The sequence below is a fragment of the Hibiscus syriacus genome, unplaced genomic scaffold, assembly GCF_006381635.1.
Source record: "Hibiscus syriacus cultivar Baekdansim isolate YM2019G1 unplaced genomic scaffold, ASM638163v2 tig00110781_pilon, whole genome shotgun sequence".
NCBI classification, from domain to species: domain Eukaryota; kingdom Viridiplantae; phylum Streptophyta; class Magnoliopsida; order Malvales; family Malvaceae; genus Hibiscus; species Hibiscus syriacus.
Window position 1 is genome coordinate 395,315 of NW_024062859.1, and position 27,325 is coordinate 422,639.

A 27,325-nucleotide genomic window follows, 5' to 3' on the forward strand; every position below is an offset into this window, starting at 1 on the left:
ATTGGTCCCCTAACTTTTGAACATTTCAAATTCATCCTCAAACTATGAACCTTATTCTAAGTTAGTCCCCAAACTTTTGAACATTCCAATGATATCCCCTTAAATCATCCAAAATTTCAAAGTTAAAATTAGAATATTTAAAAGTTTGTGGATTAATATAGAATGGGGGTTATAGTTTAGGGATGAATTTGGTATGTTCAAAAGTTTAGAACCCAATTCAAAATAAGGATCATAATTTTTCATTAAGCCTATTTTTTATAAATAAGTTTGGAACTAAAATATTTTAGTAAATCAATAAAAGAAAAAAAAAACAGTATATTTGAGGAATAAAGCCCATCATTTATAGTCAGCTGAAACGGAAGTGTATATATAATGCAGTTTTTCTTAGTTGAGATGTAATTGTCGTGTTGCTGAGATCGCCGGCCGAGAATTTGTCGCATACTCTTTGCCGAATCTGCTGAATCTCATCATCTGCTTCAATGATTCCATTTCAGTTTTATAAGCAGAATTGCCTCCCTCTCACCTCCATTCCCTTTCTTCCTCTTAACTCTTCTCAAACTCCCTCCCCTTCCATGGATTCTCCGCGTCCAATACATTTCCGAACTTCTCCAAATTCAAGACCGCGAGAGAGCTCCACCTTCTCTCCAGGTTGCGGCGGCTTGTGCCGTTCTCCATCGCCTGATTCCTTCTCACTCTTCCGCCTTTGAATTCCGTATCATTTCTAAGGTTCTTTTAATTTCTGTCTCTTCGTTTCCACTATGTTTGGCCGCGTATATTGTGAATTGAAGGGTTAAAATCTCTCTCTTTTTGTAGGAGAAATGTGGTGGTGAAGGAGCTTGTTTCATTATCAACAACCATCCTTCTTCTTATAAATACGGAGCTCCAGAGATTTTGTTAGTAAATATTTAATTTGTTTCACTACTTCTTGAATGTATGTATGTCGAATTGCATGCAGCATGTGTTATTCTAAACTTATATTCGCTGAATTGAGTTGTTCCTTTTATGAACCTTATCTATGTTTTCATATGGAATAACTTTAACTACTAGTTGATTATTACATTGCTTAGGGTTTTTATTTTCACATCATAATGCAGTCCTTTACTATATAGTCTTTAGAACTTAACCTATTACTAAGGTTGACAAAATTCGATTTGTCTTGAATTTTTTAAATTTAGAGTTATTCGAATCAATTCAAATTTTTAGTTCATATTTCAAGTTTGAATTTTCAAAGTTTGAAATATAAAAAAACCAAAATTAAGACGTTATTTTAGTTTTTAGTTAATTAATGATTAATTTACGATTAGTCTCTAATTTCATTGTTTCTTTAATTCCTTATTCATTTTAACTCTCTATTTTTTTTACCAAATTTGAACTACATGCTCTTCAATTAATTTAGAATATCTATGTAGCTTCAATTCCTTTTCTTGAAAAATAATTTCTTCTTTTTTGTAATTTAGACCCTCTACTTTGTATAATTTCATTGTTTCTTCACTTCCTTCTTCGTTTAAGTCTATTTTTTTACCAAATTTGAACTACATGTTCCTTTACGACTTTAGAATACCTATGTTGTTTCAATCCTCATTTTGACAACGATTTTTTTTTCAATTTATTCCTTAAAATTTGCATTTTTATTTAATTTGGTCCTTCAATTGCAAGTCTTTGCAAATTCTTTCTTCTCACCAATTCATTGACTCTTTTATGCTCTCTTCGATAATTTTTCATCAAAGTCCATTCTTTTTTGAAAAATTTACATTATATATATAATTTTAAATGATATTTGATTTATTAAATAACATTACAAATCTTACTTACACATGTGAAAAAAGTAGATGATGAAATATATATATGCATATTATATATGGTTATAGAGTGTTGCTTAAATTGGTACCAATTAGTATCATAACATTATAAATAATTACATTTAAATTTGAATAGAAACTCAAACAAATATATTCAATTCGACTCTACTCGAAAAAAATTCAAATAAAGTTTGAATGATAAATGGTTCTCGTAAACTTGACTAACTCAATTTTTTCCACTTGACTTGATCGAATACTCACCCCTACCTACTACATATCAATTCCAAGAGTTCAATTTTTAACTCAAAATGTGAGCTTATCCGGGATTTTTCAGAAAATTGTACATTTAGAAGTTTGGGATTGTAGAATTTGTAGGCAATAAATACTTCCTCTTCAATTTTTGGTCCATAACTGAAATATGTTTCGGCTCATTGAATTACATGAAACTACTGTCTAACGGTATGTCTATGTGCAATATATAGAATGATAATTACTTTTTTTGCTGACTGGTGCAGAATCAGTGGTGTCACTGGGGTGGAAGTTTTAGCTGGTCTACACTGGTACTTAAAGTATTGGTGTGGTTCACACATATCCTAGAAAAAAACTGGCGGTGCACAACTATTCTCAATACCTCAGTCAGGCTCTCTTCCTCGTGTTCAAGATAGTGGAATCTTGGTGCAGAGACTTATTCCATGGAATTACTACCAAAATGCTGTTACATCAAGCTGTGAGCTTCTGTTCTGACCGTCCCTTCTCTTCCTAATGAGTAATTAATGCCTTCATAAGTTTTTCGAAATTTTGCTTGATGAAAAGTATATGCACTTCATTTGTTTTCTTTTGGTAGATACTTTTGCTTGGTGGGGTTGGGAAAGATGGGAACAGTAAATTGATTGGATGGCTCTCCAAGGTATCAACTTGCCGCTAGCATTTACTGGGCAAGAAACCATCAGGAGAAAAGTTTTCCAGGTAATGTCATCATATAAAGTTTCTAAATTTTACTAACATAGCAAACCTTTTTTATTTTGCCTGTCTTTTCACATTTTCTTGCTCACGGAAAAGAGCTAGTTGCATGCACAACCCTCCACCCAAAAACAACTATTTTCTGAAATTCAAGTTGAACCTTATTTTATATATTCTGGGACATAACATCAGGCTTTCAAAGTTTGTAACAAGTACTATAGCTAGTGGTTAGAATGTGAACTACTGTCCCGTGCATATTGATATAGTTGTTACCATGGTATCAATTATAAAAGTTAAAACGGAGTCCTGTTATATTATATAGTTACAGATTGCTTATTTCTGCTCAATATGCATAATCAGTGTACTAGTAACAACCAGGGCTATTTTACTTTTGAATTTTCACTAATAAAATTGGAGTTAGCCTCATTGGCTAGTTAGTATACTCTGGGAAATGTTTCTAAAGTCGTGAATAATGTTCTTAAGTTGGATATTTTAGATTTCAGTATTTCTTATCTACTTTTTATCCCAAGCAGAAATTCAATATACCCAATTCCGATTTGGATGACTTCTTTGGAGGCCCTGCATTTCTTGCTTGGTCACGTATGGGGAATTTTCACAGGTAAGTAATTTGGAAAAAGTTTAGAACTCTTTTGGACTATAGACTGATTAATTTGGTTTCAGCCAACATGGTAACTCTAATGTCAAGGCCGTTTAAGAACATGCTAATAGGAAATTCTTTACCTTCCTTTCAGAGTATGGTTCTTTACTTCCCTTTGCTTTGATGATTAGAATAAACCATGTGATACGCTAGGTGGAATGTTCTTCTAATGGCCTATTCTAATAATCCCAGATATAGACAATTTGGGTTGTTATAATGGTGTTGTAATTTTGAATCTAATAAGTGGTACTTCAATGCCAGATGGGGTGGACCACTTCCAGAAAGTTGGTTTGATGGACAATTAACTTTGCAAAAGAAAATTCTTGCCAGAATGTATGAACTTGGAATGACTCCAGGTACCAATTGCTATATCCATCCATCCACTTCTTTTCTTTTCTTTTTCAGGAAGGAAAAAAGGTTACTTTTCATTATTGTTCATTTTTCTTTAATGAATCAAATTCTTTTGAAATTTCAATTTGTTGCTACTCTAGAATGGTTGAAAACTAAAACTTTTCTCTTAAGAACCATTTCTTTTTTACCTAAAAAATTGTGATCATCTTTTCAATTTGATTTTGGAATGAACGAAGAAGTCTTGATTATTTTTTGTCAACTGTTTCATGGAAAAATAGCCACTCCTTGGATATTTTCTCGACTGTGGTAGGATGTGCTCCCTTCTATCAAGTAGGCATGCTTCCTTGGTTTCATCTGAATGAGGTCAAGCATTAAAAAAGATCAAGTGCAGTTTTAAATAAAAATAATTCATGGATACACAAAATTATAGCAAGTTCTTGGTAAAAATAATGGAAAGCTTGATTTGACAGTTTCAAATTTTGTGAATACACTCTGCAGTTCCAGCTTTTTCTGGCAATGTTCCTGCAGCATTAAGAGATATATTCCCTTCAGCAAAGATAACTCAGTTGGGTAATTGGTAAGTTACATAGCATTGTGAATTGGACAAATGGGTTTTTTATGCCTCAAAAGTATATTTTTGAGTTGTCAACTTGTCATTAACTCATAGTTTCTCCACATGCATAATGGCAATAATATTTGTTTTTCAGCTTTCTATTTCATCCAACTGAATATAGTAGTTGAAACATAGGCTTTTTTGTTCAAGGTTGAGAATTTTTTACAAAATTTAAACAAAGGATTGGAACCTCAATAATTCATCTGAAATATCCAGGTTTTCTGTTAAAAGCAACCCTAAATGGTGTTGCACTTATCTACTTGATGCAACTGATCCCTTGTTCGTAGAGATTGGGAGAACCTTCATTGAGGAACAACTGAAAGGTGTGCTCCTTCAATTCCTTGGTCCTTTATGTTCATAAGCTGCTCTTTCTCATGCACTTGGAAGTTATTAGATGTTTCTTTACTTTCTACTAACAATTTATGCAATTCATTTTAACCTTTTTAATGTTTGTCTTACATCTTTGGTCAGAATATGGAAGGAGGACAAGCCACATCTACAACTGGTAAGATTTTAATTTTAGAGATCCATATTGTTGGATTGTAATCATCTTTGATATAGTGGTAATTTCAATTTGTGAAAATCACTAAATTACTCCTTGGTATCCTTTACTTTGGCTTTGATCCTTTCTGGAAGGCCTGACTTACTAATTTACTGCCATGAGTAGATGAGCTTTATGTTATTGGTATAATCTAAGGAAATAAACAGAAGGAGAGGGAAAGAATAAAAGAGATAATGAAAGAGATTTTTATTGAATTTAGTAGATTGCATTAGTTTAAATAAACTGAGTTGCTGACTTCGAATAGGACTTTTCTGCTAAAGATAAATTCTATCTAGAGATGGAGATAACAAAGACTCCTAAGACTGATCCTTTCTTATCATAAAAGACTCCTAAATAAACAAGACTTCTAAACGGCTGATTCTAACATTTATTATATTTACACCCTTTGTTTCATTAGAAAAATTAATTCTAAAAGACAAAACAGAACCAATACTTACTATGCTTATGGAAGTGTTTGATGCATTTAATGCTGTTGTCTTTAAATCTGTTCAAGTCAACGGGCTCTAATAAATTGGGGTGCAGGAAGCAGTATATGATGCCATTTTGGTTCCGTTTTAACCCTGTTTGATTTAACATGTGGATTTCAATAGCATGTTATGGCTTAAAAAATCGTGAGTGGTCGTTATTAAGCTTTTGTTTTCACTTATTCAATTGTTTATTCCTCTCTACCTCTCTTGACTTGGCCTGATTCTGTGCTGTAGGATTAAGATTTAAGAACACAATGACACTTATAAAAATATTCATTCTTTGTTTACATGTTGTCATATTGTCTGTAGAAGCGGTGTTCCATTGCCACTGTTGATTTGAATTACTAATCCATTTATCAGTTTTTATTACATTATTTTGATATGTTCCTAACCGTGCAGTGACACATTTGATGAGAATACCCCTCCGGTGGATGATCCATCATTAGGCGCAGCAATCTTTTCTGGGATGCAGAGTGGTGATGAAAATGCCATGTGGCTAATGCAGGTCAAAAGATGAAATCCCAGACACTTAACTTTAGAAACTGAGGAACCTTCTTTTATTAGGAACAGTCAAAGGAGACCCAATCAGTCCATCTTTCCCCTGTTAAATTCTTTATGAAGGTCAGGATGCAAATGCCCATATCATTGCATTCCTGACCACCTCTATAGACTTAATTATCTTTTGTCCTTATTTTCTAACTGATCAAACTTTGTACCGTAGGGATGGCTGTTTTCATATGATCCGTTCTGGAGGCCTCCACAAATGAAGGTTATATCTATAGTTTTCTTTTAATTGTCTACTAGTCACTGCCTTTCCAATCTCTAAATACATCAGCTTTTTGTCTTCTATGTCAATTTGGTTTTAGTATTTTGTTATGATCATCTACACCTTGAATCAAAGTTGATAAGTTTCATTTTTAATTGCTATAACTGAAGGTTAAAGCATGGTAGGAAGAATTATTACTTTTTAGTATGAAGAGAGACAGGTGGGAGGGGGATGGCCCTAAATTGTGTGGTCCTTTATTTTTTATGTTTCAATCATATATGAGGTAACCAAGTGAATAATGCAAACCTATATCTGGCCCCAATATATGCTTAAAGCCAAATACCATAGTATTTAGTCACCCTTCGGAGAAGAAGCTTCACAGCTCACTATTAGGTAGGTATATTGTGTGTCAATGAAGTTCTATTTCCTGCTATCACCCAAATAGCAACTAATTCTGAACTTCTTCAAAGCCCAAAACAACATTCAATATTTTCCTTTCAGGTTAGAAGATTTAGGTAATTAGCTTTCCTTGACGCTCAATGATACTGTGGCATTACTGTCCAGAATTTGATTCCTTATGTAAATGTTGTTTTCTAGTATGAAATTGGAAAATACCTATTTGTGGATTCTAATAAAATCATATTTGTGCTTATATGCTAAAAAGAGCATATTTAGATTATTATGCATTCTTTCATTTTCTTTTGAAGATGACAAAAATGAAAAGACAGATATCTTGTTCGTTGACTGGTAGTAGCTATGCTTTTCTCAGGCACACTCTGTTCCCTTGGGGAAGTTGGTCATCCTCGATCTGTTTGCTGAAGTGAAACCCATCTGGATTTCTTCAGAGCAGTTTTATGGTGTTCCTCACATCTGGAAAGTCATTGTTTCTTTCTCTGTTTTTTATTTCATTTGTATAAGCAAAACTAACATGTTGGTAATGTGTCCGCAAGTTTCTATCAATAATTTTGACCCTCGTATAGGAAACGTATCATAACCTGGTGCCTTTGTGTTAAGTAACTCCTATGTAATAGTTACGGTTTAGGATTAAAATATATTGAACATTGGAAAAACAGCATCCAATGATCATACAGAATTAAATTTTCAAGACTGAATAGAAGGGCTTTGTTCTGTTACCAACTTCAAGGCAAACTGTCGAGAATATCTAAATTAAATATTAGATAGGATCAGTTTTAATTAGATAGAATCAGTTTTTATTCTATTAGTTATTAGATAGGATCATTTTTAATTAGATAGAATCAGTTTTTTATTCTATTAGTTATTAGATAGGATCATTTTTAATTAGATAGAATCATTTTTATTCTGTTGCTAATTTTATGCATCTTTTTATGTAAAGTTGTTACATTGTAAACTCTATTTAAGTCAGCCATATCCATCACTTCTCACAAGTTGAATGGAAATAATTTCTTACAGTGGTCACAATCTGTGAAACTGTTTATTCGTGGCCGTGGAAAATTCGGCTATCTCTCAGGTACCACTACGAAACCTGCCGAAGAAGATGAAGAATCTGAAAGATGGGAGGCAGAAAACTCGATGATTATGTCTTGGCTCATAAATTCCATGGATCCGAGTGTTGGGAGAACTTATCTCTTCCTACCTACTGCTCATGACATTTGGAATGCTGTGAACGAGACCTATTCTGATCTCGGGAACCCAGGACAATGGTTTGAACTAAAAACTCGGTTATGGAGGCTAAAACAAGGAGAAAAAATTGTCGCTCAATACTACACTGAACTCAAGACCTTGTGGCAAGAGGTTGACATGTTCAGCGACTACGAATGGAGTTGTGCTAAGGACAGGGCTCTATTCCAGAAGATGGTGGAAAAAGAACGCGTCTTCGAATTCCTTGTCGGCCTTAACAAGGAATTGGATGAAGTCAGAGGGCGCATTCTTGGTCGTGAACCACTACCAAGCACAAGAGAAGTCTTCTCCGAAGTCAGACGAGAGGAGAGCCGGCGGACAGTCATGCTTGGAGGCCACTCACCAAATCCCACTGAGTCTTCTGCCTTGTTCTCGGGTCAGCCACCACGTCGCAACGATCGTCGGAACGACAGAGATCGGCCAATCTGCGAGCACTGCAACAAGCTGGGACACACTAAAGCCAAGTGTTAGAAGCTACACGGGAAGCCAGCCTAGAATTTTTCAGCCAATCGAAATTCTCGTAATGCAAAGGGATTCCATGCCTCATCTGAAGATGCTTCTGAAGAGCCGAAACCTGCCTCAGAACTGTCTGCCTTCAGCAAAGAACAGCTAGAGCAATTTTATCAACTAATGAGTTCTCATTCCATATCCAACACTCCTAACCCATCATCTTATATTGCCTCTTCATCATTAGCCCAAAAAGGTACATATCCTACAGCTTTCATAGCCGGTTCTAAATCAAACCCTTGGATCATAGATTCAGGGGCAACAGATCACATGACCGGTAATTCCTCCATATTCTCATCTTATTTTCCTTTATATGGTAATCTGAAGGTAAAAATTGTTGATGGCTCCCTAACCTCTATAGCTGGAAAAGGCTCTATCATTATTTCTCCATCTCTCACATTACTAAATGTCCTACATGTCCCAAAGCTCTCTTGCAATCTCATCTCTGTTAATCGTATTGTTCATGATTGCAAATGCATTGCTACAATAACATTTGCTGGATTTGAATTTCAGGACCCTTGTTCGGGGAAGATGATTGGCAATGCTAAGGAGGTTGATGGACTCTATCACTTGGTCACGGACAATCCTTCAGATAAACAAGTTCAGAAACCGAGATGCTTTACTACCTTGTCTTGTGAGAATGAAATAATGTTGTGGCATTATAGGTTAGGCCATCCTAGTTTTAATTACTTGAAATATTTGTTTCCAAATCTTTTCAAAAAAAAAGGACGGTTTTTCTTTTCAGTGTGAAGCTTGTGAATTGGCAAAACATCATAGATCTGTTTATCCATCTTTAAAGTATATGCCATCAAAACCTTTTTCTCTTGTGCATAGTGATATTTGGGGCCCTTCACGAGTAAAAACAGCCTCAGGATCTAGATGGTTCATCACATTCATTGATGATCACACTAGAGTCACGTGGATTTATTTACTAAAAGAACAATCCGAGGCAGCAAGTGTTTTCAAAAATTTTCAGTCACTGATCAATACTCAGTTTCAAGCAAATATTCAAGTTCTTAGAACCGATAATAGTCGAGAATATTTTAATACAATCTTAGGTGATTTTTTGAAACAAAAAGGAATTATTCATCACAGTTCTTGCGTTGATACTCCCCAACAAAATGGAGTTGCTGAAAGAAAAAATAGGCATTTATTAGAGGTGACTAGGGCTTTACTGTTTGCTATGAATGTTCTTAATCGTTTTTGGAATGAAGCACTCTTAACAGCGTCTTATTTGATAAATTGAATGCCTACAAGAGTTCTTAATTATATTACTCCTTTGCAAGCTCTAATGAATATGTTTCCTGAAAATAGATCTTTCACTGATTTAATACCTAAAATTTTTGGTTGCATTGCTTTTGTTCATATACACGGCCAAAATAGAGGAAAACTCGATCCCCGAGCACATAAATGCATATTTCTAGGTTTTTCACCAACACAAAAAGGGTATAAATGCTTTGATCCTAAATCTGGGAAGTATTATGTGAGTATGGATGTCACGTTTTTTGAAAAACAACATTTTTTTGACAAAAACTCTCTTCCGGGGGAGAATGACTCTGAAATGAGTTTTTGGGAACAAACATCCTTGCCAAAATCGGTTGTAAATAGCTCAGTGGAACCAATTCATATTTCCGTAACTAATCCTAGGATTTCACAACCTATAAATTCACAATCTCGTGAGACTCAGGTAGAAACCAACTTGGAACCACCTACTGAACTTCGTGTTTATTCTAGACGGATAACTCGACCAAGTAATGTTCCACCGGCCCCCAAGGTATGCCAACCATCGAACTCGACTATGGTCCAAGGTACGACTTCTCTTTCTCCTATTTCTTCTCCAAATTTAGAGCCTTCTACAGAATTCTTTGAACCCATAGCCTTGCGCAAAGGTGTTAGATCATGTACCACAAAACATCCAATATCCAATTTCTTATCTTATAATAAACTCTCTCCAGATTTCAAAGCTTTTTCCACCAAGATTATGGATGATGCACTACCTAAGTCGATACATGAAGCTCTAGAAGTTCCGAGATGGAGAGAGGCAGTTTTTGAGGAGTTAAAGGCCCTGAAGAAGAATGACACGTGGGATCTAACTCCTTTACCTGAGGGGAAACGATCTGTAGGCAGCAAGTGGGTGTTCACCATCAAATACCATGCAGATGGCTCGGTCGAGAGATACAAGGCAAGACTCGTAGCACCAGGCTTCACTCAGACATACGACCTTGACTACGAGGAGACCTTCGCACCTGTGGCCAAACTAAACACCGTACGTGTCCTACTCTCACTAGCCGCCAATCTGGATTGGACTCTCAGATAGTTTGATGTGAAGAATGCGTTCCTAAACGGTGAGCTAGAGGAAGAGGTGTTTATGGAAGTTCCTCCAGGCTTTGATGAATTGAAGAAGGATGGCAGGGTCTGCAAGCTAAAGAAATCCATTTATGGATTGAAACAATCTCTGAGAGCCTGGTTCAAGAGATTCACGAGAGCTGTGAAACAACATGGTTACACTCAGGCCCAGTCTGATCATACTATGTTCTACAAACACAATAATGGTAAAATTGCTATTTTAATTGTGTATGTAGATGACATTGTTATGACAGGAGATGACACAGTAGAGTTGGAGTCGTTGAAGAACTTCTTATCCAACCAGTTTGAAGTCAAGGATCTAGGACAACTCAAATATTTCCTTGGAATGAAGGTGGCTAGATCCTCAAAAGGTATAATTATCTCGCAAAGGAAATATGTCCTCGATATCTTGAAAGAGACCGGATTACTCGGATGTAAACCAGTGGCGACTCCTATTGATCCGAATCAAAAACTCGAAAAAGAAAATGGTGCTGAGCCTGTGGACAAGAATCGGTATCAGAAGCTGGTGGGGAAACTGATTTATTTGGCTCATACGAGACCAGATATTGCATTTGCTGTGAGCTTGGTTAGTCAGTTTATGCATTGTCCCTCAGAAAAACATTCCAAGGCTGTTTATCGGATTCTTCATTACTTGAAAGGGAGTCCTGGTAAATGAATCATGTTTTCGAAGAATGGAAGTCGAAGAGTGGAGATCTTCACTGATGTTGATTGGGGCGGAAGTTCTACAGATAGAAGATCTACTACCGGTTATTGCTCCTTTGTCTGGGGCAACTTAGTTACTTGGAGGAGCAAGAAGCAACCAGTTGTCTCTAGAAGCAACCAGTTGTCTCTAGAAGCAGTGCGGAGGCCGAGTTCAGAGCCATGGCGCAAGGAGTATGTGAGTTGTTATGGCTTAGGAGGATCTTGGAGGAGCTGAAGGTTGAAGGAGATAAACCGATGAAGTTGTATTGCGACAACAAATCGGCAATCAGTATTGCTCAGAATCCTGTACAGCATGACAGGACCAAACATGTCGAAATAGATCGACATTTCATCAAGGAGAGGCTGGAAAATGGCGATATCTGCATACCGTTTGTTCCATCATCAGAGCAGCTCGCCGATGTTCTCACCAAGGGATTGTTTACTACGATGTTCGAAGGATTTCTGTCCAAGCTGGGAATGATCGATATCTATTCTCCAGCTTGAGGGGGGTGTCGAGAATATCTAAATTAAATATTAGATAGGATCAGTTTTTATTCTATTAGTTATTAGATAGGATCATTTTTAATTAGATAGAATCAGTTTTTTATTCTATTAGTTATTAGATAGGATCATTTTTAATTAGATAGAATCATTTTTATTCTGTTGCTAATTTTATGCATCTTTTTATGTAAAGTTGTTACATTGTAAACTCTATTTAAGTCAGCCATATTCAGCAGAAATAAACACGATTTATTCGGAACAAGTTTTTCCGTCTTTACAAACAAATGGAAGTATGGAACTTGTTCTCTTCTGTTTCTCATCGGGTCCGTTGGCATCCTACTTTACAGGTGCATGCTACACAACTTTGCAGGGAATATTGAGATGTATGGAATTTTGGATGCAATAGCTTCTGGCCCTATTGAAGCTCTTACAAGTGAAAACTCAACAATGGTAAGTTGTATTACAGATTTCTAGTTCCAAAATACCACCAAAAAGTTGTGGATGTTATCAGATTTGACTGTTTCACCTTTTAAATCAGTAACCAATTTGAAAAAATTGTTCTCATTTAATCATAACCTGCAATGTTTACTTTCCATGTCAACATGCTTGCCTGCATGTATGAGCATTACATATCATGCAGATGAGATTTCCAGGGAACTGACTAATACAATTCTGGCTGTTTGAAATTTATTTTCTGTGATTTTTTATTTATTCCTTTTATAACTCAAATCTATTTCGGACATCATCTGAAATTTCTGTTAAGGTTGGCATTGGGATGTCAATGGAAGGTATAGAACAGAATCCAATTGTTTATGATCTCATGTCTGAGATGGCATTTCAACACAAAAAGGTCAATGTCGAGGTAATTTATCTAGTTGATGGGACAGAAAACTTGCTGGAATAGAGTGTAAAGGCATGCATTTTCCATTGGGCTAAACCAAATTCTAAACTAACATTTTTTTCTTTACTAAAATACATCTTTCAGGCATGGATTGAACTGTATATAAAAAGGCGTTATGGCCGATCAATTCCTTTAATAAGAGATGCATGGAGTATATTATGCCACACAATCTACAATTGCACAGATGGAGCCTATGTAAGTCCTCAAACTTATTGAACTGTACTTTTCCCCCTGCTGTGCAATATCTTGTCAAGTTTTCCTGGCATGAAGGCATTTATCCCATCAAGTTCCTCAAACATGCAAGGGTTCTATCTTGTCTTGTGTGTCTGTGTATAGCTTTATCAGGTTGACATGGCTTTCATGGTCCATCAGTTCCTTGTGCACTACTGACTCGAATGCTACTTGCCGTATTCGGGGCTGTAATCACAATAAAAGATAACCCCTCATCTTAATCTTTATATAGTTGATAATTTATATCATTTGAGCAGGATAAAAATAGGGATGTTATCGTAACATTTCCAGATGTCAGTCCATCCTTTATTTCATTACCGATTGAGAGGTATCAACACTATGGTAAACCAACTTCAAGAAGAGCTGTACTATGGGAGAAAACAAATGCGTATGAGCATCCTCATCTATGGTATTCAACTTCTGAGGTGCTAAAGGCATTAGAACTTTTTATTGCAAGTGGGAATGAATTAGCAGCAAGCAGCACCTATAGGTAGATTCTTTGGTTCCAAAACACCATGTGTTTTAGTAAATGCTTTGCCAGTTGTGATGTAGAAAAAAAAAATCATGGCACTCTACTTTCTATGCCTAGCTATGACTTAGTTGACTTGACTAGACAAGCTCTGGCTAAATATGCAAATGAGCTACTCTTAAAGATCATAGACGTCTATATGTTAAAAGATGTCGACAGAGTCATGTCTCTGAGTCAGAAGTTTTTAGAGCTTGTTGAAGATATGGACACTCTATTGGCCTGCCATGATGAATTTCTTCTGGGACATTGGCTAGAAAGTGCTAAACAACTTGCACAAAATGAAGAAGAAGAGAAACAGGTTAGTATCCCTCTAAACGTTATTTTATAAGCTGTTCATATTGCTATAAGATTGTGGATTGATGTGAACCCAAAATACAGTTCGAGTGGAATGCAAGAACTCAAATTACCATGTGGTTTGACACACAGAGGAGGAAGCAAGTTTACTTCGTGATTATGGTATTTTTACAACTCACACTGCCTAGTCTTGTTCTTATCTTTCTTAAAAGAGTTTCATGGTTGTGGTGCTATGTTACCTGGACTTTTTATTTTTCCAAAAATATTAATGTCCAACAATTGTTTGCTACACACCTTATACATGTCGGACACATGTATTTGATACGTATCTCGAGTCTGGACATCGTAGATGGTGTATATACCTTGGACTTGAGTGCTTTGTTAGATCCTCCAAGCCAACTGCGACAATGTTAGATTTTATAATCACGTAACTAACCTTATAGATAGATACGAGGAATTTAGAAGTCAAGTTTATGTAAATCTTCTTATATTCTTCTATTTTGGGCATTAGTGTAATTCTTTTTTTTTTCTGTTCGTGATTTCTTCCTGAAAAAGGTTTTAATGTAAAATCTTAGTGTTTATTTTATTGTGTGATCATCGTATATGTCTTTTATCTTTGGGTAAAGTACACAAATGATTCTCTAACTATATGATATTGTTTTATTGTGTCCATCGACTATTGAAAGTTACAAAATGTTTCAAACTCATCTTTTTTGCTAAAAAATTAATGACAGTATGTGTTGATCGTTAATCTGCTGACTGAGATATGATAAAATCTGATCTTATAATTTTAAACGACTATCATATCTCAGTCAGTATGTTAACGTTCAGCTTAGACGATCATTAATTTTTTAACGAGAAATGAGTTTGAAACATAATGAATTGTTGAGTGATCATTTTGTAACTTTTAACAGTTGAGGGACTCAACAAAGTAAATCCTTATAGTCGTGAGACCATTTTATAACTTTTAATAATCGAGGGACTCAACAAAATAATATCTTACTGTCAGGGATCATTTTATACTTTACCCTTTATCTTTTAAAAAAATTGTGATTTTGTATTGCATTGGTGTAGGAAACAAGTATTGGAGTGGAGTTGTAGGAGATTATTATGGCCCCCGAGCAGCAATATAATTCAAACTTTTGATAGAAAGTATAGAGAAGGGGGAGGAGTTGAAGATGCAGAAATGGAGGGGGAATGGATAAAACTAACAAATGATTGGCAGAGCAGTCGGAAGATGTTTCCGGTGAAAAGCAATGGGGATGCTGTTACCATGTCCACGTGGATATACGACAAGTATTTCAGGTCGGATTCAAACACACTTTGAATTCAAAGTTTGAAACCTAAGGAACTCCCAAACAATGGCCTCCAATTGCCAATCTTTGTATTTCAAACCATTTACCAAAGAGTTTGAAACCTTGTCCCAACTCAACTGAAAGAGAATCAAATGAAAATAAAAGGAAAAACCCCCACATATCGATTAGGAAACGATAAATTCACCGTGGTAGATGCATAAATATTTTTTTTTGAGTGAATATACATTTATCAACAATATAAAACTTTTAATTGGAATGAACATAATTGACTAATAAGGGAGCACTCTAAGCAATTGTCCAGGTCTCCATTTGCCACTCTCCCTAATTTTTTTCATCTCACTTTATATCTTTATAATTGAGATTTCTAATTTTTTTCTACCCCATTTGTTATCTTTATGATTAAGACTCATAATTTTATGAATCTCACTTTCTACTTTTATAACAGAGGTTTCTAATTTTTTTAATTACATAAAATTTTCAGTTTCTCATCCATTTATTCATTTCTCTCAATAATACATTTAATTTCGTATTAAATCTAATCATATTTTTTTCTTTTTTAAATTGTATTCTTCAATTTATCAAATGTCATTTAACTCTTAATTTTCTTCAATCTCAATCTAACGGTAAAATAATACATTATTTTTATTATTTTTTTCAAAATCAAGATCTATATCATACACACATTCAATTTTTTTATTCACTTTGTTGTATGTAAGATGTTTTCTTAACAAAATAATGAAAATAATGTTTAATTAAATTAATCATTTTTCAACGATTTATTATTATAATATTATTGTTTAAAGTAATAAAATATATTTTCGTTCTACAAATAACTTTTTTAAATTTTCGTTCAAAGTTCTAAAAATATCTTAGACGACTCAAGGGATTAACATAAAAAACATTTAGGATAAATATCATCAATAAAATAAATAATTAATTAAAAAAATCGAGTCCACTCTAATAAAATAATGGGTCTATCACTAAAAATCATCAATAAATCAATAAGATTAGAAGATAGATATAAATTAAGGAATTGTTAAATTATTTTGACCCATATCTTACGTGCACAATCTCTACTCATCTGTCTATCTATCTCTATTGTTTCACCTCTTCAGAGTGTATTCGCCATTTCTCTTTCAATCATTATTTTTTTGTTAAACGATAGACTCTTTCCTCATCAAGAACCTTAGAGTCGATGAAAGCTATTAAGTTAAGTGGCCCTTATAATAAGTGGAGATTCAAAAATATTTTTAAGATAGACACATATATAATAATAACATAATTTTTTATATGTGATTAACGCCATATGTAAAATGAACAATTGATATAAAAATATTTAAATTTTAGAATAAACATATATTCGTGATAGACAATTTTTACATCCGCCGCTACTTGTAACTTACTCGAACTCCTCCAAACCTGTAATGTCAAGCACTAAATCAGATTATCGACCAGCTCAGGAGCATCCCTCTCCTTTCAATACATCGCTTCTCTCTCGCATCGCCATGGCCAATGATCGCACCATACATTCTTACCTTTAGTTTCACAATATTCATGACTCGTTTGTAGATAACTTTAATCTTTCCTATCTGATTTTCAGGTTATTGGATTTTTTTCTGACAATTTGAAATATCGTTATCGTGTAAGGTAACTTTTTAAATATTTAATAATTTATTATAGATTCTTTTGAATTATAACTAATTTATTATAATATATACATTTTTAGATTAAAATTAGAATTATATGATTTCACATCATTATTTTTGTTAATTTAAGAGTCAAATCTAACAAGGGTGCTAAAAATAAAAACGAAAAATTAATATCAAGTATAATTTTAAAAAAAATAGTTGATGACTATTATAAAAATTAAAAAATAAAGAGGTGACCAAATAGACAATTTACCCTAAAAACATTTATTAGCAATTACGAAATGGGTAAGGCAAAGGTCGTCTTTTTCTTGTAATAATCGGGGATGGGGGAATCCAGGTAGCAATTCGAATATATGTGCTTCTTCTTTATCTTCTTCTTCAAGAACTACGATTCGAAAATCAACAAATAATAATAAAAAATCGAATTCCAGTAAAATCAGGTAAATATGATCTTCTCCCTCCATCTTTTCGATCTCAATTTTACATATGAAGAACCTTCTTTTGTTTATCTTCACTTCAAACAAGAAACCCCATGTTCATGATTCAGCTGTTTAAGCCGGCAACAACAGATTAGCTGTCACAGTCAGCGATGGACCTAGAGGCCCTAAAATTTACAAATTTCTATATATATTTTAGATATTTTATTTATATTTTCTATTGAAAATATAGTTTCGTCCCCAGCTCACCCCTATTTAAAATTTTATAAATTTGTCTCTCCTAGTCTAAAATATTGCGTCCATTCCTGGACCCACAGTCCATTAATTGGAATCATTTCTATATATATTTATTTTAATACGATTATGGAGTATACCCGTTTCCTTCTTGTTCATTTCCTCTATGAATTTTGTCTTGATAGATACAAGCCAGGACGAAGATTTTAAGGTTTATTGCAGTTTCCATTCAAACAATAGGATTAATGTCATGATATGTTTGTGTGTTTTGAAGAAATAAGATTCTTTTCACATGGTTAGACGTCTGGGGAATTTTACTGGCCACAGTAGTAATAGGATCAGTATTCATTTCTTTTAATACAATAGTTATTATTGTCAAAAAATCGTCATCTGAATTTCATTTGGTTCGATCCGGGAAATTTGATATGTCTCAACTGACGAAGAATTAAAATTGAGATTTGTGAGTCCGTACCGCATCGATCCCGTTGGGGGTGCAGAGGCAGAGCCTTGTAGTACATGTTTAGGGTTTAATGTTTAGTGTCAAGTGCATGTACACTAATATATATGTTCTTAGGGTTTTTTAGGGTTAGGGTGTGCTTTTAGCATTTCTCTTGTAATATTGTCGTCAATCATAGTGAATTTTTCTTTTCCGTTTGAAGTTTTCCATTAAAAGTTTTTCACGTAAATCTATGTGTTCATCTCTTTCTCCTTTTGATTTGCTTGTTATTATCTTCTTATTCACGTAACAAGAATTTACATATGAGCAAAAGTAATGGACACTACTATTACAGTTGAAGACAACTTGATATTTATTTATTTGTTTATTTTAACATATAAGTTGCTAGGAAATAAAGTAGTGGAATAAAACTCTTTTGACTTATTGAAAAATTTCCTTAGCCAACTTGCAGCTGTCTCTATTTATATTCAACATTTTCATTTGAGTTTTATGTCTATATCTTCCTTCTGCTCTGTCTTCCTTTGTTTGTAAAGTTGTAAGTCTTCCTTTGCTTATTAAGTATCGGAATTGGGGTGGTTTTTGTGGATTGAAGTGGTGATTTGCGAAACTTGTTTTTTCAATTTCCACTTGAAGTTGATCCTGTTTAAGTTTGGAAGGTTTTTTTGTGTTTATATTGTTTTCTGTTATGATATTCATGTTATGAGGTTAATATTTACGTCCTACAAGTGCAGAAACCATTGATTACGACTTATGTTGCATGCTGGACTATGGTAGTTCCATGTTAGCATTCTTATTTGTTTTCTTGAGTCTGATATATTGGGTGTTGGAATCTCAGAGCAAAGAGAAAATGGGTAATCTATTCTGTTGTGTACAAGTCGACCAGTCTACGGTAGCCATCAAGGAGAGATTCGGCAAGTTTGAGGATGTTCTTGAACCCGGATGCCATTGCCTACCTTGGTTTCTTGGAAGTCAACTCGCTGGTCACCTCTCCCTACGGTTGCAGCAGTTGGATGTTCGATGCGAGACCAAGACTAAGGTCCGTCTATCTGTCTATAGACTTATTTGCTGTATAACTCTGGACATCTTTAGATGATGATTGATTAGATTGCCTTTTAGTTCTTGTGTACCTTTATCATCTTATCCAGCTTTAGCATATACCATCTTGTTTATTCTTTTGTCAATTTCTCTGTCTCTGATGGAGGAAGGACTTATTCATTATTGTGAAGAAATATAATTGTCGAGCACTCATGAGCAGCATAGATTTAACAAATTATTCTCGTTGTCTTGCTTTCAGATCGCTTATATTTATGGAATAGTGTTTTTAGACAGAACATGCTTCTGTTATGCAGTTTGAAACTAAGTGAACATTATGGTCATCTTATCAGGACAATGTATTTGTCAATGTTGTTGCATCTATTCAATACCGGGCACTTGCGGACAAGGCGAATGATGCCTTTTACAAACTAACAAATACAAGGACACAAATTCAAGCTTATGTTTTTGATGGTATGAACAATGTTCTGTGGAGTATGCTTTCACATTGTGCTCATATTCACATGTTCTTCTTTTGATGTTTGATTACATAGTTGTTAAAAAAATCGAAGGATTGACGCAGATTTTTGTTTAATATGTTTAGTTATTCGAGCAAGTGTCCGAAGCTAAATCTGGATGATGTTTTCGAACAAAAGAATGAAATTGCTAGAGCCGTTGAAGAGGAACTTGAGAAGGTAATCAACTTGATGAAGGCTTTATCATGTTAGGTTGTTGCAATTGTGAAGCTGGTATGTAAATATGATTATAACTCTGTCGTTTTCTTGCTTTTCTTACAGGCTATGTCTGCCTATGGATATGAGATTGTTCAAACACTTATTGTGGACATAGAACCTGACGAGCATGTGAAGCGTGCAATGAACGAAATCAACGCCGGTAAAATACTTTGCGCCTCTTACTCGGTTCTTGCTCTTTCGAACTTCCTGTTGTTTTCCTCTATGATTTTCTGATTGTATTGTAACTGCAGCTGCAAGGCTGAGGGTGGCAGCTAATGAGAAGGCTGAGGCCGAGAAAATCTTGCAGATCAAACGAGCTGAAGGTGAGGCCGAGTCTAAATATTTGTCAGGGCTGGGTATTGCTCGCCAAAGAAAAGCGATCGTTGATGGGCTGCGAGATAGCGTGCTTGGATTCTCTGTTAATGTCCCCGGGACTACGGCAAAGGATGTCATGGACATGGTCCTGGTCACTCAGTACTTTGACACCATGAAAGAAATCGGTGCTGCTTCTAAATCCTCGGCAGTTTTTATCCCTCACGGTCCTGGAGCCGTTAGAGATGTCGCCACTCAGATTCGTGATGGACTCCTCCAGGCTACACAGCAGTAGCTATACCACATCTGAAAGGGTTCTGCTTAAGACAAGACAAGCTTTATTATTATTATTATTTTTGTTCAAGGATATCATGTTTGGTTTTAATGTTTACTGTTTTAGTTCTTGGTGCCATGCTCTTGTTTATCTGTAGTAGTCATTTTTATATAAAGAGAATCGGTGTACATATATTATGATTATCGTGTAAGTAATCTATACTGAATTTTGAATTTCTTCTCTTCTGTTCGTGGTTTTTCTCGAGATTTACGTTCTTGATATGCAGTTTCATGCCAGCCTTTCGAAGATGTTCGATGAGTGCCATGACTTCTTATTTATTTTAGATGAATGCATTGTTCATAGATTACATGAATTGAAGCTTCGGCTTTAATTTCTCAGCCCGCTTCTTATCTTGAGGGTTCTTTTTCTTCTTCTCCTTTCCACCTTCCCCTTTGCATTCATTGTCTTTCTTCGTCTTCCTCCTTTCCAGTTTCTCTTCTTTCACCAGCATCCATTTGAAGTCACGTCGAAGTTCCAATGATCACGTTCTATCCAATCACAGATTGGTTCTTATCTTTCTGCAGTCGTTTGGATGAGGCAGAGGTGAAAAATGGACAGCTATCGCAATCGCCATTGATGCTCAATTTATTCTCTCAGCTGTACCTTTCCTTTGCTATTTTCGCTCTGTATGATTCCATTGCAAACTAAGCCAAGTTTCCTTTCCAGCTTTCAATTCCCAAACACCCCACCAACCATTTTACCCATCTTTTTGCCTCGCTTTATATCGACTTATATCTCTCTATTTTGGGCCCGGGGTAAAGTACATAAATAGTCATTTAAGTATGGTGGATATTCTAATTTAACCACTGATCTATTAATTTTATTAATCAAGCCACCTGCCACCGTTAATAATTATGACATGATAATTAAATATCTATATGATTACTCAATTAGTCCTCATTACTTTCATAATATATGAATTAAACCCTAATTACTTACACGTAAATTTATTTATTCATTACTTTATTTTGTTTTTGGTACATAAGAGAACAGGAAGAACATAAGTCCAATAAATTCTCGAGAATTCAACAAATACTTTTTTATTAAAGCAGAGAACGAGAATAGCATAGGACCACAGAACACAGCTATGTCAGCCTACAAATAGTAAAATTGTTGGGAGAATGGAATTTAAACTTTGGGAGTTTGAATGATTTTTGGGTAAGACCTTTGGACCAACTTAAAATATAAAAAAATAAGGGAAGTAAAAAATATATTTGGCCTCTTGTATTTGTGTACAGAGAAATTGATCGGTCCGAGACTTCATGCCCATGGGATAACCTTCTGATTCTCTTATAGATTCAATATTTAATTAATGAACCGAATAATTCAGATCGAATATTATAGAAAGGTCTCCAAGAAGCAATACAATGGCAAATGAAAATTTTAATGACAATTATAATTGTAGCATGCTCACGTTCAAACTCTATTCATCCATACGCTCCAACACCCCACACACAGAAATACAAATATATAACAGAGGCACAAACCTTTGGGAATAAATCCAGTTTCACCGCATACTCCATTGATCTTAACATCAACCATGTGAATCTCGAACCCTTTAATGCTAATTCCTACGAACACATTCCGCAAGCTCACCTCCTCCACTCTGCTTGGGTTGCTTTCCCTGCAAAATCCAACCACCATGAAAATAATCTATTTGTTAACGTGCAAAAGGTGTATTCATTTTCGCTTTTTTTTATAAAAGGGCGTTCTTTTAGCTTCATCTTGAGATGGAAGCTATATGCGGAAGGAACACGATTGACATCCTAGATATAGGTAAATCTAAAATATTCGTTACCGTTTCCATCTCTAGATGATGAAGCGGTTCTGTCGCTTCTGCTCTCTGCTTTGGCTGAATGCACCTGTCTATGTGTCTTTGGTGACTGTGAGCTTATTTTACTATTGGCTGAAGGTAAAGACTGGCGACGAGCGAGATTACTTTTGTCATCTCCATCTGAGGCAGAGCGAGGCGAGCCTTGTGGCCTCAGCTTAGCCTTGGCAGATTCAGTAGCTGCCATGTAGCTTGGCAATGCAGGGCTGTTCTGAGTCCCATTCTCTGTGCGATCTTGTTTTGCGGGATTAGAAGATTTCCTGCCAAACTTCTGTTGCTCTTTTTTAGTGGGTTCATCCTTCCTTTTCAGCTGCATGTTTGTAGTGGAAGTATTCTCATCGTTAGCAGTTGTATCTGTCGAAGGCTTCGAGTCAACAGCAGCAGGATCAGCATGCAATGAATCCGCCATCTCATTCATCCCGAATGGCCCCGACACAGTTTCAAAGTTGGGTGATTTTGAAGTTCTCATCTGTTTCTTTATGTTCTCGGATGAGTCATTCACTGTCACAGGCATCTCTTTGTTCATCCTCTCAGCTGAACTATTTGCTGTCAAGGCCATCACTTTCTTCATCTTCTCAGGTGAGCTATTTACTGCCATCGTCCCTTGACTCATCTTCTCAGCTGAGCTATTTACTGCCATGGCCAACTCTTTCTTCCTCTTCTCAGATGAACTATTCACAGCTGTCTCTTTCTCAATCTTCTCAGCTGAGCTATTTACTGTCATGACCTTCTCTTTCTTCATTTCATCAGCTGAATTATTTGTTGTCATGGCTGTCTCTTTGTTTGTCTTTTCAGCTGAACCATTCAGGCTCTGTTCAACAATATCGAGGCCCATGGTGCTTGAGACCTTTTCCAAACTTTGTTTTGGCTTTTCAGATCCAAACTCCGACTGTGAATTTTCTACTACAGGATTATGAACCTTTCTCAGCTGCGTTTAACCTTTTCAAGCTCATTTTGTGGGTTTGCCTGCACTGACTGGGCTGGATGGCTGGAAATTTTCCTCAGATTACGCTTGGGCTTATCAAATTCAGAGGTTGCTTGAACAGAAGTACCATCCAGATTCGCAGGAGGAATCCTGCGGACACTTCGTTTTGGTCGACCAGCATCTGTTTCAATAGCTTGACCATTAACCTGCTTATTCTGCAATTTAGAGTCGGGGGCTTTCTTTGGTTGGGGAATTGGTTTCCAGAAGCAGTATGCTGACCACCGCTCTAACCAGATCCAAATAGAATTTGACTCCCCAACATCATAATGGAGGTGCAAAGGCATCACAGTCGGTGATGAAGCAACGAGCTAAAGAAAAACACAGAAGTCACTAGTCCAATTTGACAGGGGGGGAAAGGTTAAAGTACAGGGACAAAAGTCAAATGTAATCCAATTTAAAACCATGTTTACTGACAGGTGATAGTTAACTATTGGTCTACTTGCCAAACACATCTTAACTCCTACGATTTGTAGGTTCCGTGAGAAACAGACAGGTCTAGGTTCGAATAACAGTGATGCTTACTGCAAATGTCTCTGATGCTGAATATTTGGGGCGCACAGATTTCTTGAATGTACAGTGAAAAATACCCATACATGATCTAGTGAGAGACACTCATCAGGCAGTCAAATCTCTAGGACGTGGAACTTTTGGGTGCCATGAGAAGGTCAATGATACTCTCAGGCCTACCTAAAACTAATGCAGTGGAAGACTGTTTGAACAAGAAGGTAAACATGAACAAAATAGTAGCTTTATCTATTTTCATCAATCAATTTGATTCATGAAGCAAAATGAAGTTGACTCCAATGTCAATATTAGAAAAAAATATGAATGCACACATTAATCATGTAAAACTGTTTCTTGCATGCCAAGTAAGTAACCAACCACAAAGCATAAAGTAACACAAAATATTTAAAGGTCAATTCTATTTACTTCCAGTTCATAAATTAGAGGTACTTAGATACCTTACACACAAAAGCATTTGCTGACAACTTTCCAATGCGTGAAGTCATATTAACTCCAACAGAAACTACAAGCTTGCTCTCCTGCTGCAGAGCAATAAAAGATTAGACTATTAAAATAATCTAGCCTACCTATCTTTTCAATAAATACGAAAACAATGACACTTAAAAGTTCATATATACTACTATATCATGTATATTGTGATGACTGAAAGTAGAAGATTAAAGCCAGTGGCAATGGTATAAACAAGGTATACCTGATAAATTTGAATGACATGCATGGTTATACATAATTTCAATTATTAGAAACCAGGATAATTGCATTTGTTAAAAGAATTTACCAGCAGCTAGAGTCCTCAAACATATTACCAGAAAATTTATTTGATTGCGGTTCTTCTTCAATTCATGAACATCGTCAGAATGCCTGACCATTAGCCCACGAACATGCGCTTGTAACTTGACAATGCCCATCATACAGCACAAAGTAGCAATAGCTTGTCTCCTAACCAAGTGGCCACGAATGAGTGCCTGCAGCCTTATAATGCCTTTGAGTGCCCAGAATGCACGGCGAGCCTTCACATAAAAAACTCATGTCATTTTAGGTATAATATCTACTTAAAGGTTATTCTTAGGCAACGTAAACTCATAAAATTGATAGTAAAAATTCACACAGAATAGGTGAAGGATACCAGGTAACCCCTAAAAGAAGCCTGCACCAGGGTTGCTGCTTGTTCTTGCTTTATCCTTTCAGGATCACATGGTGAATCCTGAAGAGTGAACTTCTGAGAATCTATGTCTCGACTCATTGGCAGTGATGTCCCATCATCATGAGAGATATTTGCAGCTTCTTCATTCTCCAATTCTAATTTCCTTTCATCGCTCTCAGTGGCACATGGATTCAGCTGTGAAGAGAAGGGAGGAACCATAGCCAAATCAGACTCTGACACCCTGGCCGCAACCAATACCTGTCTCTCATTGACAGCCTTCTGTAACATCCAGAAAAGAAACATAATGGCATATATTATTATTTTATGACTGACGGATGGGAGAAAGATACCAGACCAATAGTATTTTTGGCCTCTTTTCTATTAACCAATTTTTATTTTTTTTTATTTTAATAACCTTTATTTTTGCAGTTGAGCTAATTTACATTCTTTTTGATATACCTTTCCTTTCTTTTATACTTAATCTTACATATACTAGTTTTCCCCTCATTAAAAATATATCTTAGATCTTGTACTTTGATGTTTTCTAATATTTTATGGTATTTAATCATCAATTGTTATTAAACATATTTTATTTACAAAGTAGAGTTTATTAACTTGCAAAGCATATCACTTATTGCAATCATGACTTTGTTCTTTTCAACATTAATAAAGATGTAATAAGTATTATCATTTTTTCTGTTTCATTTTCAGTGGGGCATATGTATAATCTAACTAATTATTAAACATACTCCAAGGAGCATTAGGATCTCGATGGAGGCAACTGCCCCTACTATGGATCAGTCCCTCATGCAGCATAAAGCAAACTCTAATTAAGAACTCTAGAAACAGGAATTTACAGCTGTACATAGTCTTTGCAACATGATATTTGCTGTTTTGTAGTAATTAGAAGTAAACATTACCTCCTTTGCTCTAGGATAACTAGATTTGGAAGATTTCTTTCCGAAAAGTACACTCTTAATCCATTTTCCCGGTGATTTTCCCATTACACGAAGATCAAGCGGAACTGCAAATACGCATAATCGACTTTCAGCGTAAACACACATTAATAGTAAATTAAGTCCGTCATTAAAATAGCAAATAAAACGCCAAAAAGGGGAAAAAAGGTTAAATATAACAAAAGTCACGGAAACAATTACAAATTCCCCAAAGAAATCAGCAAAGCAAATGACTATAATCAGCTAAGAAGAATCCTAAGGAATTCAGAGCCAAATTTCGAAAAACTTGAAGAAATTGAAGTATCTGACCCTAAAATTCATGAGCTGCTGGAAATTGAAATCAAAAGGTAACATATATGGCGCCAAAAAGAAAAGGAAACAAATGAAATCCTTTTACCTGTACAAATTTACACTAGATCTGATATTTACCCCGCAAATGCAATAATTTCGAAGCTCAAATCTACCAGTTCTGTTTCTCAAAACCACCGAACCATGAGCTTTTGCCATTAGAGAAAGAAACACTCGAACTATATTTATACGAAAAATCGCGAAAATGGAAACCAAAACTAACCGGACAGTAGCCAACGGAGAGAGAGAGAGGCTGAGGGAGTAAGCTTGCAACCAAATCAACTATAAGATTTCAAATACATATATAGATTAAAGAGAGAGAGAGAAAAAAGGTGCTGAGATTTTTTTATTTTATTTTTTTCCTTTAATTTTGTTGCTCCGTAATCCTTTTACTGAGATGTTTGATAGAAATTCAAAACTGTAAATAAATTTGGAAATTATGAATAAAAATAACGGTATTTAATCTGCTGTGATCACATTTAGTGTAATGAGATTGAGTAGGATGATTTTTACCGTTGATAAGGATTCTATCTTCGAGATTATCACCTTCAGTGGAAGATTGACGGCTGGATTTTGAAAAGACGTGGGGGATTGGAATTGGGGATGATTGGAGGTGTGCCAAACAGGCAAAGTGCAGTTACGTCGTTAACAAGTGTCCAGCTTCTTTATCCCGAGGCATGGAGAAACTACGCTTATACCCTCCTACCAGACACATGTAATCCTACGCGGACGTAATGGCGCGTGGTAAATCAGAGGCGTCCACGATAGCGGCAGCTGGCTGATTCACGGTAACAGTGGCAACCTATTGAATACCTGATTTTTTTTATATATTTTAAGCTGATTTTTATTTAATTTACTCGTTACCGGTAGAGATGGTTTGGATTAGATTTTTGGTCGACTTAACTCCAGTAGTGTATTCTTTCATATTTTATTCAATTCTAATATAAGAGGTTTACTGAATTCCATTTCACGTTAAAATATTTATTCCATTAACCTAATAGTTATTCCGCTAAATTATGTATTAGTAGCTAAACTATTAATTTTAATCCATTTTAGTATCTAAACTTTTAATTTTTTCAACATCATGCTTAACGTTTAGTTTTTATTTTATTTTAGTATCATCCCGTTAAAAACTTAATGTGTTTAATACATAAACTATTAGTTTTGGTTCGTTTTGGTACCTAAGCT

The 27,325-nt window shown here is 35.3% G+C and overlaps 3 pseudogenes; 2 read left to right on the plus strand and 1 right to left on the minus strand.

Moving 5' to 3' along the window:
- Positions 1-372: 372 nt before the first annotated feature.
- On the plus strand, positions 373-15,315 carry LOC120140089 (annotated as a pseudogene).
- Positions 15,316-18,431: 3,116 nt separating this feature from the next.
- Positions 18,432-20,494, plus strand: LOC120140073 (annotated as a pseudogene).
- Positions 20,495-21,824: 1,330 nt separating this feature from the next.
- LOC120140092 lies at positions 21,825-26,514 on the minus strand (annotated as a pseudogene).
- Between the last annotated feature and the right edge of the window lie 811 nt (positions 26,515-27,325).